This window comes from Lagenorhynchus albirostris, chromosome 4, assembly GCF_949774975.1.
Source record: "Lagenorhynchus albirostris chromosome 4, mLagAlb1.1, whole genome shotgun sequence".
NCBI classification, from domain to species: domain Eukaryota; kingdom Metazoa; phylum Chordata; class Mammalia; order Artiodactyla; family Delphinidae; genus Lagenorhynchus; species Lagenorhynchus albirostris.
The window spans coordinates 124464772-124476282 of NC_083098.1; the positions used below are offsets into that span (position 1 = coordinate 124464772).

The 11511-nt window shown below is 35.7% G+C and overlaps 1 pseudogene; it reads left to right on the forward strand.

Moving 5' to 3' along the window:
* Nucleotides 1-1516: 1516 nt before the first annotated feature.
* On the forward strand, nucleotides 1517-2129 carry LOC132519578 (cofilin-2-like; annotated as a pseudogene).
* The last annotated feature ends 9382 nt before the right edge of the window (nucleotides 2130-11511 follow it).

Below are 11511 nucleotides of genomic sequence, written 5' to 3' on the forward strand. Positions count from 1 at the left end.
TTAAAATGTCTTAGGGATTCTTGGAGAGGTGGTTAAATTCAGGACGGGGTAGGAAAACACAAGAAACACCTGGAACATCTTGTCGTCCAAAAAGCAAATTCACTTCCTAAGACTTCTGGAGGCAGGGGAATGAGAGATATAGTTGAAACAAGAATGTCTAGGAATCAATAAATTACTCTGTGGTTAGTTATCTCATTTTCTCCATGTTTCATATAAATTAAAAAAAATTTGATAGAAGATACATTCTAATTATTGAAGTTTAAAATCAATAAAACATCAAAAGAAAAACTAGGTATACAGGAGTTTAACAAGATTATATTTAAAAAATAAATTGACTTTACTTATTTGTCACTGCTTATAGTTGAATATTCTAAATAGTTTTATAGTTCATGTTCAGAGAATCCCATATTTTATCTGAATGCATGACAATAAGATACATTTCCATTTTGTTCAAGAATAGTGCCATTAACCATATAAACATTTATAAGACCCAACAAGCCTATTACGTACATTTTCAAGTCTAACTTTCTAATTCTTCATAAACAGAAAGAATTAAAAATTGTTCTTCTGAAACAGTGTACTGCATACATATGACCATCAACCACAGCATGAAAATGTTAATTTTCTACATCTTCTGAAATATTGAGGACCATTAGAAATGAAGAAATGTTAACCCACACTTTGTGTTGTGGTATCTCCTATCTAACTACAATATTTTCCTACTTCATTGATGATTTTAATAATCTAAATATTACAAAGAATATGAATAAAAAATGGCTTAAGTTTTCTTTTTTGTTAGAATATAGATAAAAACATGGAAAATATATCTATTTATTCTTGTTTGAATAACAAACAGCTCTTTGGTTGTTATTCTAATTTTTAAGGAATAACGTGTTTGAGTTGGACCCTTGCATATTTTAAGCACTAAATTTTTTTATGCTTGGTACTGCTGTTACTGCTTCTAAGATATTTTAAAAAGCAAATTTTGTTCTTTCAATATACATTTAAGAGCCAGGGGTGGCCACAGACATAACTGCCTTCTTGGAGTTTTTTTCAGTCAAATCAATAATTAAACACCAGAGTTTATTAAAAACGTGTGCTTTATCTTAAGTGTCCAGAGGTCCATGACGCTAATTTTCTTCACTGTAAACATTCTTCGAGGGCGTGCCCCGCGCTCACTGCAGCCCGCCCGCCCCTCCTTCTCCCCACGGCGCCACCGAGGGGGAGCCCGAGCCGCCGCTGCAGCCTCAGCCGACAGCCTCCTGGTAAGGCAGGCGCGTAGCCTGCGGGCCCCCGAGGTGGGGAGCGCGGCCCCGGGCCAGAGACCGCCATTTTAACCGGAATGTGGCCTCCAAGGTGGGCGCTGCGGCCCCTCTGCTCTCCCCGTACCTGCCCGCCGGCCCTGCCGCGGGGGAGGGAGGGCTCGGGCACCGGGGCGGGGCGGGGCGGGGTGGGGTGGGGGGGTCTGGTGTTGGGGCGTGGCCAGGGGCGCGAAAGGGACGTCGGAGCTCCTCCCATGGCCCGGCACGCCTCCTTTGCCCTATGCTTCCTGATTTTACTCCACGTGCGTGCTCTGAAACTGGCTTCTGGAGTTATAGTGAATGATGAGGTCATCAAAGTTGTTAATGATAGGAACGTAAGGTAATCTTCTACACAAGACAGCGAAAAAAGAAAGCTGTTCTCTTCTGTTTAGGCGATGACAGAAGACAGGTAATTGTAGAGGAGGCAAAACAGATCTTGGTGGGTGACACTGGTGATACTGTAGAGGACCCCTACGCACCTTTTGTGAAGTTGCTACCTAGGAATGATTGCTGATAATAAGATGCCACATAGAAAACAAAAGAGTCTAAGAAAGAAGACCTAGTATTTATATTCTGGGCTTCTGAAAGTGCACCTTTAAAAAGATGATTTATGCTAGCTCTATAGATGCCACTAAAAAGAAATTTAGAGGTAATAACATGAGTGGCAAGAAAATGGGTTAGATGATTATAAAGGACCGTTTGACACTTGGAGAGAAAGTGAGAGGCAATGTAGTAGTTTCACTTGAAGGAAAACCTTGTAAAATCAAAGTCAAGTGCCATCTGGATCTTGAGGAGCTTCTGTTACACCAGCTCAGGCAACTAGAATAGTATTAGGTTTTGGGTTTTTTTTTTTTCCTTTCTCTTCCCACTGGGTCCTAACAACACAATGAATGAAGGAAATATCATTCATGTAAGCAGCCTATCAGAGATTGCCATTAAACTGTTACTTTTATGTAGAACCCAAGGAATGCCTTCCCGTTATATTTTAGCCCAAACAACTAATTATATGTCTCCCTTGTAGCAAGCACTACAATGAAGGTGATTGTCAATGTGAATAGCTTAGAATACTGAAAAGGGTTAGGCTAATTGAATGCCTTGAAAGTATTATTCACTGGTGAGATGATAAACTTTACTCAGTATTATTTATAGTTGCACTTCATTGCAGTTTTGTGAGGCTGGAGCATTCGTACACTTCACTTGCCTTGGCAAGCCTACTTTTGGTGACATGGCAGCATGGATATAACACTATGCATAGAAAGCACTTTTTTTGTAATGAGTTTAATCCCCCAACCCAAAAGGAATTCCAGTTGTGTTAACTGTGTCATCAATTTATCCTAGTACCCCTGTGTTAATTCCTGTTACCTGTGTATCTTCTTAAAATAGCTATTCTCCAAAAAACGGACCTGGAGGAATCAGACTTCCTGACTTCAGACTATACTACAAAGCTACAGTAATCAAGACAGTATAGTACTGGCACAAAAACAGAAATATAGATCTGTGGAACAGGATAGAAAGCCCAGAGATAAACCCACGCACATATGGTCACCTTATCTTTGATAAAGGAGGCAGGAATGTACAGTGGAGAAAGGACAGCCTCTTCAATAAGTGGTGCTGGGAAAACTGGACAGGTACATGTAAAAGTATGAAATTAGATCACTCCCTAACACCATACACAAAAATTAGCTCAAAATGGATTGAAGACCTAAATGTAAGGCCAGAAACTATCAAACTCTTAGAGGAAAACATAAGCAGAACACTCTATGACATAAATCACAGCAAGATCCTTTTTGACCCACCTCGTAGAGAAATGGAAATAAAAACAAAAATAAACAAATGGGATCTAATGAAACTTCAAAGCTTTTGCACAGCAATGGCAACCATAAACAAGACAAAAAGACAACCCTCAGAATGGGAGAAAATATTTGCAAATGAAGCAACTGACAAAGGATTAATCTCCAAAATTTATAAGCAGGTCATGCAGCTCAATAACAAAAAAACAAACAACCCAATCCAAAAATGGGCAGAAGACCTAAATAGACATTTCTCCAAAGAAGATATACAGATTGCCAACAAACACATGAAAGAATGCTCAACATCATTAATCATTAGAGAAATGCAAATCAAAACTACAATGAGATATCACCTCACACCAGTCAGAATGGCCATCATCAAATAATCTAGAAACAATAAATGCTGGAGAGGGTGTGGAGAAAAGGGAACACTCTTGCACTGCTGGTGGGAATGTGAATTGGTACAGCCACTATGGAGAACAGTATGGAGGTTCCTTAAAAAACTACGAATAGAACTACCATATGACCCAGCAATCCCACTACTGGGCATATACCCTGAGAAAACCATAATTCAAAAAGAGTCATGTACCAAAATGTTCATTGCAGCTCTATTTACAACAGCCAGGAGATGGAAACAACCTAAGTGTCCATCATTGGATGAATGGATAAAGAAGATGTGGCACATATATACAATGGAGTATATTACTCAGCCATAAAAAGAAACAAAATTGAGTTATTTGTAGTGAGGTGGATGGACCTAGAGTCTGTCATACAGAGTGAAGTAAGTCGGAAAGAGAAAGACAAATACCATATGCTAACACATATATATGGAATCTAAGAAAAAAAAAGTCATGAAGAACCTATGGGTAAGACAGGAATAAAGACACAGGCCTACTAGAGAATGGACTTGAGGATATGGAGAGGGGGAAGTGTAAGCTGTGACAAAGTGAGAGAGTGGCATGGACATATATACACTACCAAACGTAAAATAGATAGCTAGTGGGAAGCAGCTGCATAGCACAGGGAGATCAACTCGGTGCTTTGTGACCACCTAGAGGGGTGGGATAGGGAGGGTGGGAGGGAGGGAGAGGCAAGAGGGAAGAGATATGGGAACATATGTATATGTATAACTGATTCACTTTGTTATAAAGTAGAAACTAACACACCATTGTAAAGCAATTATACTCCAATAAAGATGTAAAAAAAAAATAGCTGTTGTCGAGGCCTTTTCATTTTCTATTGAGTGTACACCGCTGAATAAGTGTACGAGTTTTATGTTTACCATGTAAGTCTTGCAACACTAAAGATATTTTGAATATGTCATGATGGCAATTTCTGTATAAAAGAGCCTTGAATGGAACACTGATCTCGAAAACAAACTCCCCACCCTCGCAAAAATGGCCACGTTGCAATAAAAATTGTGGCATATTATAGAACGTTGCCTTGTTTTCCTTGGATATTTTGCAAAATACCATGTGAAGCAACTCCTAGAGTGAACAGCTAATATTAGTCTCTGCACTGATCATTTAAGAAATTTTTTTACAACATTCATGCATGATATTTTCCAGTTTGTTGGGTTAATTTGGTTTAAAAAATATTCTATCCTGAAGCCAACTAATATAAAACATTATTGTTATAGAGGGTACTTTTACAAGCTTTAGTTTATTTCCTTATGTGTTGATATGATGATCAAGAATTATTTTTTTGCACTTTGACATAAATCCTCTTCAATAACTGATTTGTTCTCTGGATAAATTAGGGTAGTTATTTTTAAATTCATGTTACATTTCTAAGTAGTTGAGTAGTAGAAGTAGTAGGAACCTCTTATTGTGTATTTGGTCGTAATGAAAATAATTTGTAAAATGTTGTCCTTAAAAAGTTTAATAATATTTCTCATGTTTAGGAACTTTCATTTCAGCTACTAGTTTTAAATATATTTCACAAATTGGAAAAAAATGATATAGCAGTCAAGCATTAGTAGTGGGATTTGGCTGTGGTCCTTATAGATAATTTGATCTGTTCAATATAAGCAGTTTGCTGTTAGCCAGAGCTGTTTATGGCAAACACATGCTCTTGTTTCTTGTCATAGTTAGCCACAAATGGCAAAACTGGACTTGATTCTACTGGTATACAAAACAGGCATGCTAATAAGCAGTGGATTGTAGCTTAGAACTTAACCCCTAGCTCTGAAGAATGCTCTTATTTGAAAACAGGAAATGAAAAATCCGCCCTTTTTTTTTTTTAATGTATGGGGAAAATTGGGTTTAAATATTTTTCCATGTTTTCAAAAGGTTTTTCAGATGAAAACAAAAATAGGAGCTAAATATCTAGGTTTCCATTTAAAATTATATGAATGGCTTGGAATCTTTTGCACTGAGAAATTTTATTTCAGGCTTCTAGCTGCCCCTGTGAATTACCTTGGACATTTTGATGGCTTTTTTGTGTGTGTGTGGTACGTGGGCCTCTCACTGCTGTGGCCTCTCCCGTTGCAGAGCACAGGCTCCAGATGCGCAGGCTCAGCGGCCATGGCTCACGGGCCTAGCCGCTCCACGGCATGTGGGATCTTCCCGGACCCGTGTCCCCTGCATCAGCAGGCGGACTCTCAGCCACTGAGCCACCAGGGAAGCCCCTTGAAGGCTTTTTGGTAAGGTCAAACTCATAAGTAAAGCATGAGAATACTGACATACGCTAAACCATATGTGTACTGATACTTGTACCATGAAAATTTTCATTATTTTCCTCATTCTTCTAAAAAATAAGGGACTCTAAGTTATGCAGTATCTTTTGTTTTTATAGCTGATTTGTCAACTTTCTGATATGCCTCTTTATATAATAATTTCAGAGAGTAAAAACTGCTTTAAAATGTGGTACTTTGATGTGTTAGGTTGACAAAACATACTAATATTAAGGTCATCTTTGAAATACATCTTTGTGCATAAAGCCAAAGATAATAATGGTTCATATGTTACTTGAGACTAATTTGGCATTTGAAATGATCATTTTACTTTACAGTCATTTACAATGAAACAATGGTCCAGTTAGCTTTAAAGGCATACAGTGCTAATCAGTAAAATACTGACAATATTTTACTGCTAGCTTGCAAAATTATAAGTGTTTTAAAAAATAAAATACATGAAAATATTTCAAAAATTCTATGAGACAGTTACAAGTATTTCAAAATAAAATCTTGTCACAAAATATTTGATTTATACATTGAATTTCAAATTCCTAACAACTTTTTTCACAAAGGGGTTGATTTATAAAGGTGACCATACATAATTCTTGCCACAGAGTGTCTCAGATATGACAGAGACTGATTCATCATTCCTGGACACACAATAAATGTCAGTGTCCAGTTTCCTTACAGTCCAGCGGGGGCCATGTGGCTGAGTCTACACATGCCTTAAAATCCCTGCACAGACTTGTTTCAGGGCCTCTCAATACAGAGGACCATGTGCAGCGCCCTGTGCAGGACCCTGAGGAAGGCCCTGGGGGAGGACCCTGAGAAGGACCCTGAGGAAGGCCTGAAGGATGGACAGCCACAAACTGGAATGATTTGGATGACCAAATTATGTAGAAGAAAGTCCTCAAGAGCAATCTGATGTACGTCAGACTGTTATGTGAGCAAGAAATAACCCTGCGTTGCATGCGCTGCAAGATGCGGGACTGTTGGCTATAAAAAAGCTGGCAGAGATACCCTAACATGCTGGATAAATAAAATTTTACAAAAATCAGTGATTTATTTTGTATATATGTATGATTGTATCGTCTTTTAAAAGCATGCTTTTGAAATATAATCTTAATACTTACAGAAAAAAAAGTTTGAAGGAAATATAGTGTACTCAGAAATCATTACTGTGTAGAATAAGCATGTTATCTTTGAGGTCACAACAATAGCATCAAAAATATGTGTATATAAATTAAAAAAATACTTATTTCCTAGTTGGATGGCTAAAATATCTAGATATGAGACACAGTATGTTTTGTGAGAGCAGGTATGCAGACCATATTATTTATTATGTAATAGCCATATTATTTAATACAGTGCCAGCACATAGTGTTTTAAACATCTGAACAAATAAATAAATTAGGTAATCTTTTACATTCTTGATATTTTGCCTGCTACACTGGACAACCAAAATTCAGCTTGATTTACTAAACAGAAGATAATTCATTACCGTAGGTTAAAAACCCATTCACACTGAGGATATACAATGGGAATAAAAAAGTAAAACAAAGCTTTCAGGGGACAAAAAACAAAGCAACCCCCAAAAATCCAAATTACTATTTCTCATTGTTATTATGTAAAAATTATTTTTCTGGATAAACCTAATGTTATATAATGGAACCTCTACTAAGCTGTGAAATTTTAGTGAAAATAATGCCCTGCTACAGAATTTTCATACTAGACATACTAATTTCCTTATGACTAACCAGCAAAGTTACGTTTTGTTTTCAGTTTAGGTTTTGTGATTAAAATCTGAGTTTCTTTTTGAAGCTGTTATTCCATGTTATTTTATGCTTTGTACAAAAGGAAATCCTCTGATTTTGAAGTATGTGAATACTGATATTTCAGGACTTTTGTTATTGTTGTGTTTTGGGGGGAGTTTTGATAATGTTGTATAAAAAAATAAAAGTGGTCTGCAGAAATTCCATGCCTTAACTCGAACTCCTGGTCTAGCCTGTATACGTCTATGGTCAACCTCATCTCCCCCTCAGCCACAAAGCTATTCATGTTCTCATTCTACCTTATACATAATTTTAAAAATATTGACCTTTTTAAGAATTTTCCATTTACTGTATAAACTCTTTGACTACTTTATCACCTATATTACATAGTTCAAATACTATAGGGAAAATGAGTTTAAGGGACATAAAAACAAATTTGAGGTGGCAATTTTATTTTTTATGAAGTTTCAGGCATTGTTTTCTCTGTATAGTATTCAGCTGAGAAGCATTAGGCTCCTAAGTACTCAGAGCAGCATAAATGAAGGAAATTATTCAGGCTATTATCACAAAACGATTAGCGGTAAAATTAGGAACAACTGTGTGCCTCTGTACTTGCTGATTACTCTGCACCCTCTACTGCCTGAAGAACAGAGATAAGGTGTCTATATTTACCATGTTGTACATTACATCCCTAGTAATATTTGACAAATGGTGCTGAAATAACTAGATATTCACATGCCAAAAAAAAATCTAGATATAGAACTTATAACCCTTTAACATTTTAACTCAGTATGGATCGCAGACCTAAATGTAAAACACAAAATTATAAACCTCCCAGAAGATAACATAGGAGAAACCCTAGATGACTTTGCATATGATGACTCTTTAGATACAACATGGAAGACATAATCCAATAGAGAATTGATGAGCTGGAATTCATTAAAATTAATAACTTCTCTATAAAATACAAACCATAGACTAGTGTAGAAATATCTGGAAAATACATACTTGATACAGGACTATTATCCAAAATATACAAAGAACACTTAAAACTCAACAATAAGAAAACAATTGATTAAAAAAAAGCAAAAGACCTGAACAGACATCTCACCAAAGATGATGTATAGATAGAAAATAAGCATATGAAAATAAGCACATGCTCAACATCATATATCATTGGGGAAATACAAGTTAACACAATGTTGATATACTCACTTATTAGAATGGTCAAAATCCAGAACAATGACAACACCAAATGCTGGTGAGGATGTGAAACAACAGAAACACTCATTCACTGTTGGTGGGGATGCAAAATGGTACAGCTACTTTGGAAGACAATTTGACAATTTCTTACAAAACTAACTATAGGATGTGGCAATTTCACTTGGTATTTATTCAAATGAGTTGGAAAGTTATATTCACACAAAACTTGCACATGGATGTTTATAGTAGCTTTATTCATAATTGATAACTCTTGGGAGCAAGATGCCCTTCAGTAAGTGAGTGGACAAATAAAACTGTGGTACATCCAGACAATGGGATAGCATTCAGCACTAATAAGCAAGGAGCTATCAAGCCATGAAAAGACATGGAGAAATCTTAAATGCATATTACTAAGTGAAATAAACCAATCCGAAAGGCTACAAGCTGTATGATTCCAATTATATGACATTCTGGAAAAAGCAAAACTATGGAGATAGTAAAAGGATCAGTGTTTGCCAGGGGGAGGGGGGAAGAAAGGATAAATAGGTGGCATACAGAGGATTTTTAGGGCACTGAAACTACTCTGTATGATGCTTTAGTGATAGATGCATGTCATACATGTGTCAAAAACCACAGAATGTACAACACCAAGAGTGAACCCTAATGTAAACTATGGATGTTGGGTGATAATGATGTTATCTATGTACGTTCATTTATTTTAATAAATGTAAGACATTTCAATAGTGTGGGAGGCTTGGCATATGTGTGGAGAGGGAGTATATGGGAAATGTTTCTGCTTCTGCTCAGTTTTGCTGTTTACATAAAACTTCTCTAAAGAATAAAATATATATTTAAAAAAAAACATACAGATGGCAGGCTAGATTGACCAGCAGCAATAGTTTGCCATCTCTGGATCTAGAAAACAGCTTCTTTATTAAAGGAATAAATGAAACACCAGAGTGTGTTCCAGTTACTGCTGCTGCATAATAAGTAACCCCAAATAAAAAATACATCACAAATACAACAAAACACACAGAAGCAAAGCTGTTTTCATAAAAATGAAAGCTGAAATAACTTGGGGCCAGCAAAACTGCATTATATAAAATATAAAAGGAAATTTTATAAAGAAGATGAACAATTTCAGAGGGAAGCAGGAAATACAGGAAGGTATGAATGAAATGGAAATATATAAATAAATATAAATTAATATTGATTATAAACAAATGAAAACAAATAAGCTGGTAATATCCAGGGGAGAATTAAAATTCAAAGTCTGGAGGAGTATGTGCATCTAAAGTGTTCTAAGTTTCTAGCATTACTGGGGAAATATATAAGTAATAATTGGTTTTAGACTACTTTATGGCAATAATGTACAGAGAGAACTGTAGAGTAACCACATAGTAGGAAGAATAATTCCCCCCACTCCCAAAGTTGTCCACATCCTAATACCTGGAAATTGTGAATATTTTACCTTAAGTTAAGAAAAACTTTGAAGATATCCGTAAGGTAAAAGATTTTGTGATGAGATTATCCTTGATAATCTGGGTAGGTCCAACCTAATCAGAGTTCTTAAAAGTAGAGGAATTTCCCCAGGTGAGCCAGGTAAGGTCAGAGTCAAAAAGATGAAATCACATCTCTGTTGATCAGACATATGTGATGTGTAAAGGACTCTACCAGCTGATGCTGGCTCTAATGGGAGTGGTGGGAATAATGAATCAAGAAATGCAGAGGCCTCTAGAAGCTGGAAAAAGTAAAGAATCTCTCCTAAAGTAAACAGAACACAGCCAAAACCTTGATTTTAGCCCAGTGAGACTTGTGTTGAACTTGACCTGCAGAACTATAAGATAATAAATTTATTTGTCTAGGTACTAAATTTAGGGTAATTTGTTATGGAAGCAATAAAAAACAAATACAACCATATAAACTAAATTTCATAAAAGGAAAACCAATAAAATAACAATCAATTCCAAGGAAGCCAATACATGAATGAGAAAGAAATCAAACACATCTGAGTTAAAAAAAAAAAAAGCTATGAGAATGGTTAATGTGAAAATACATAATTCATAAAATGAACAGAAAAAAGCAAAACCATGGTTTTCACAGCAGATGCAGAAAAAGCATTTGGTAAAATGTCATCATTTGTTTATGGAATAAAATAAAAACACTTAGCAAAGTAAAAAGAAAAAAGATAGTGGCCAAAAAAATACCTTCAAAAATACCTACATCTACCATTATCATTACTGATAAGTAATTGTGGATTACTAAAATTCTTCCCCTTAATGAAAAAAGAGAATGACCATTATTATCAGTTCTAGTCAATCTGCTCTGAATGTCCTAGTTATTGAAACAAGGTATAATGGAGAGAGAGTTTTATAAGAATTTAAATGTATAAAAAGTCATTATTAACAGAGAACATAATTTTTACATAAAAAGTGTAAAAGAATTTCAGAAAAGCTATTAATCATAAGTGAATCTGACAAGATTTTTTCATACAAGATCAATATAAAAAATAAATTGTAACCCTGAATAGCGAAAGCAATTATGAGAAAAAAGAACGAAACTGGAGGTATCGTACTCCTTGATTGCAAACTGTATTACAAAGCTATAGTAATCAAAACAGTAAGGAATGCCCTAAAAACAAGCACAGAGATCAACAGTATAGAGATCCCATAAATAAACTTATGCATATATCATATGCATATATCAATTAAAATTTATGACAAAGGAACCAAGAATAAATAGGAAGAGGACAGTCTCTTCAATATTGT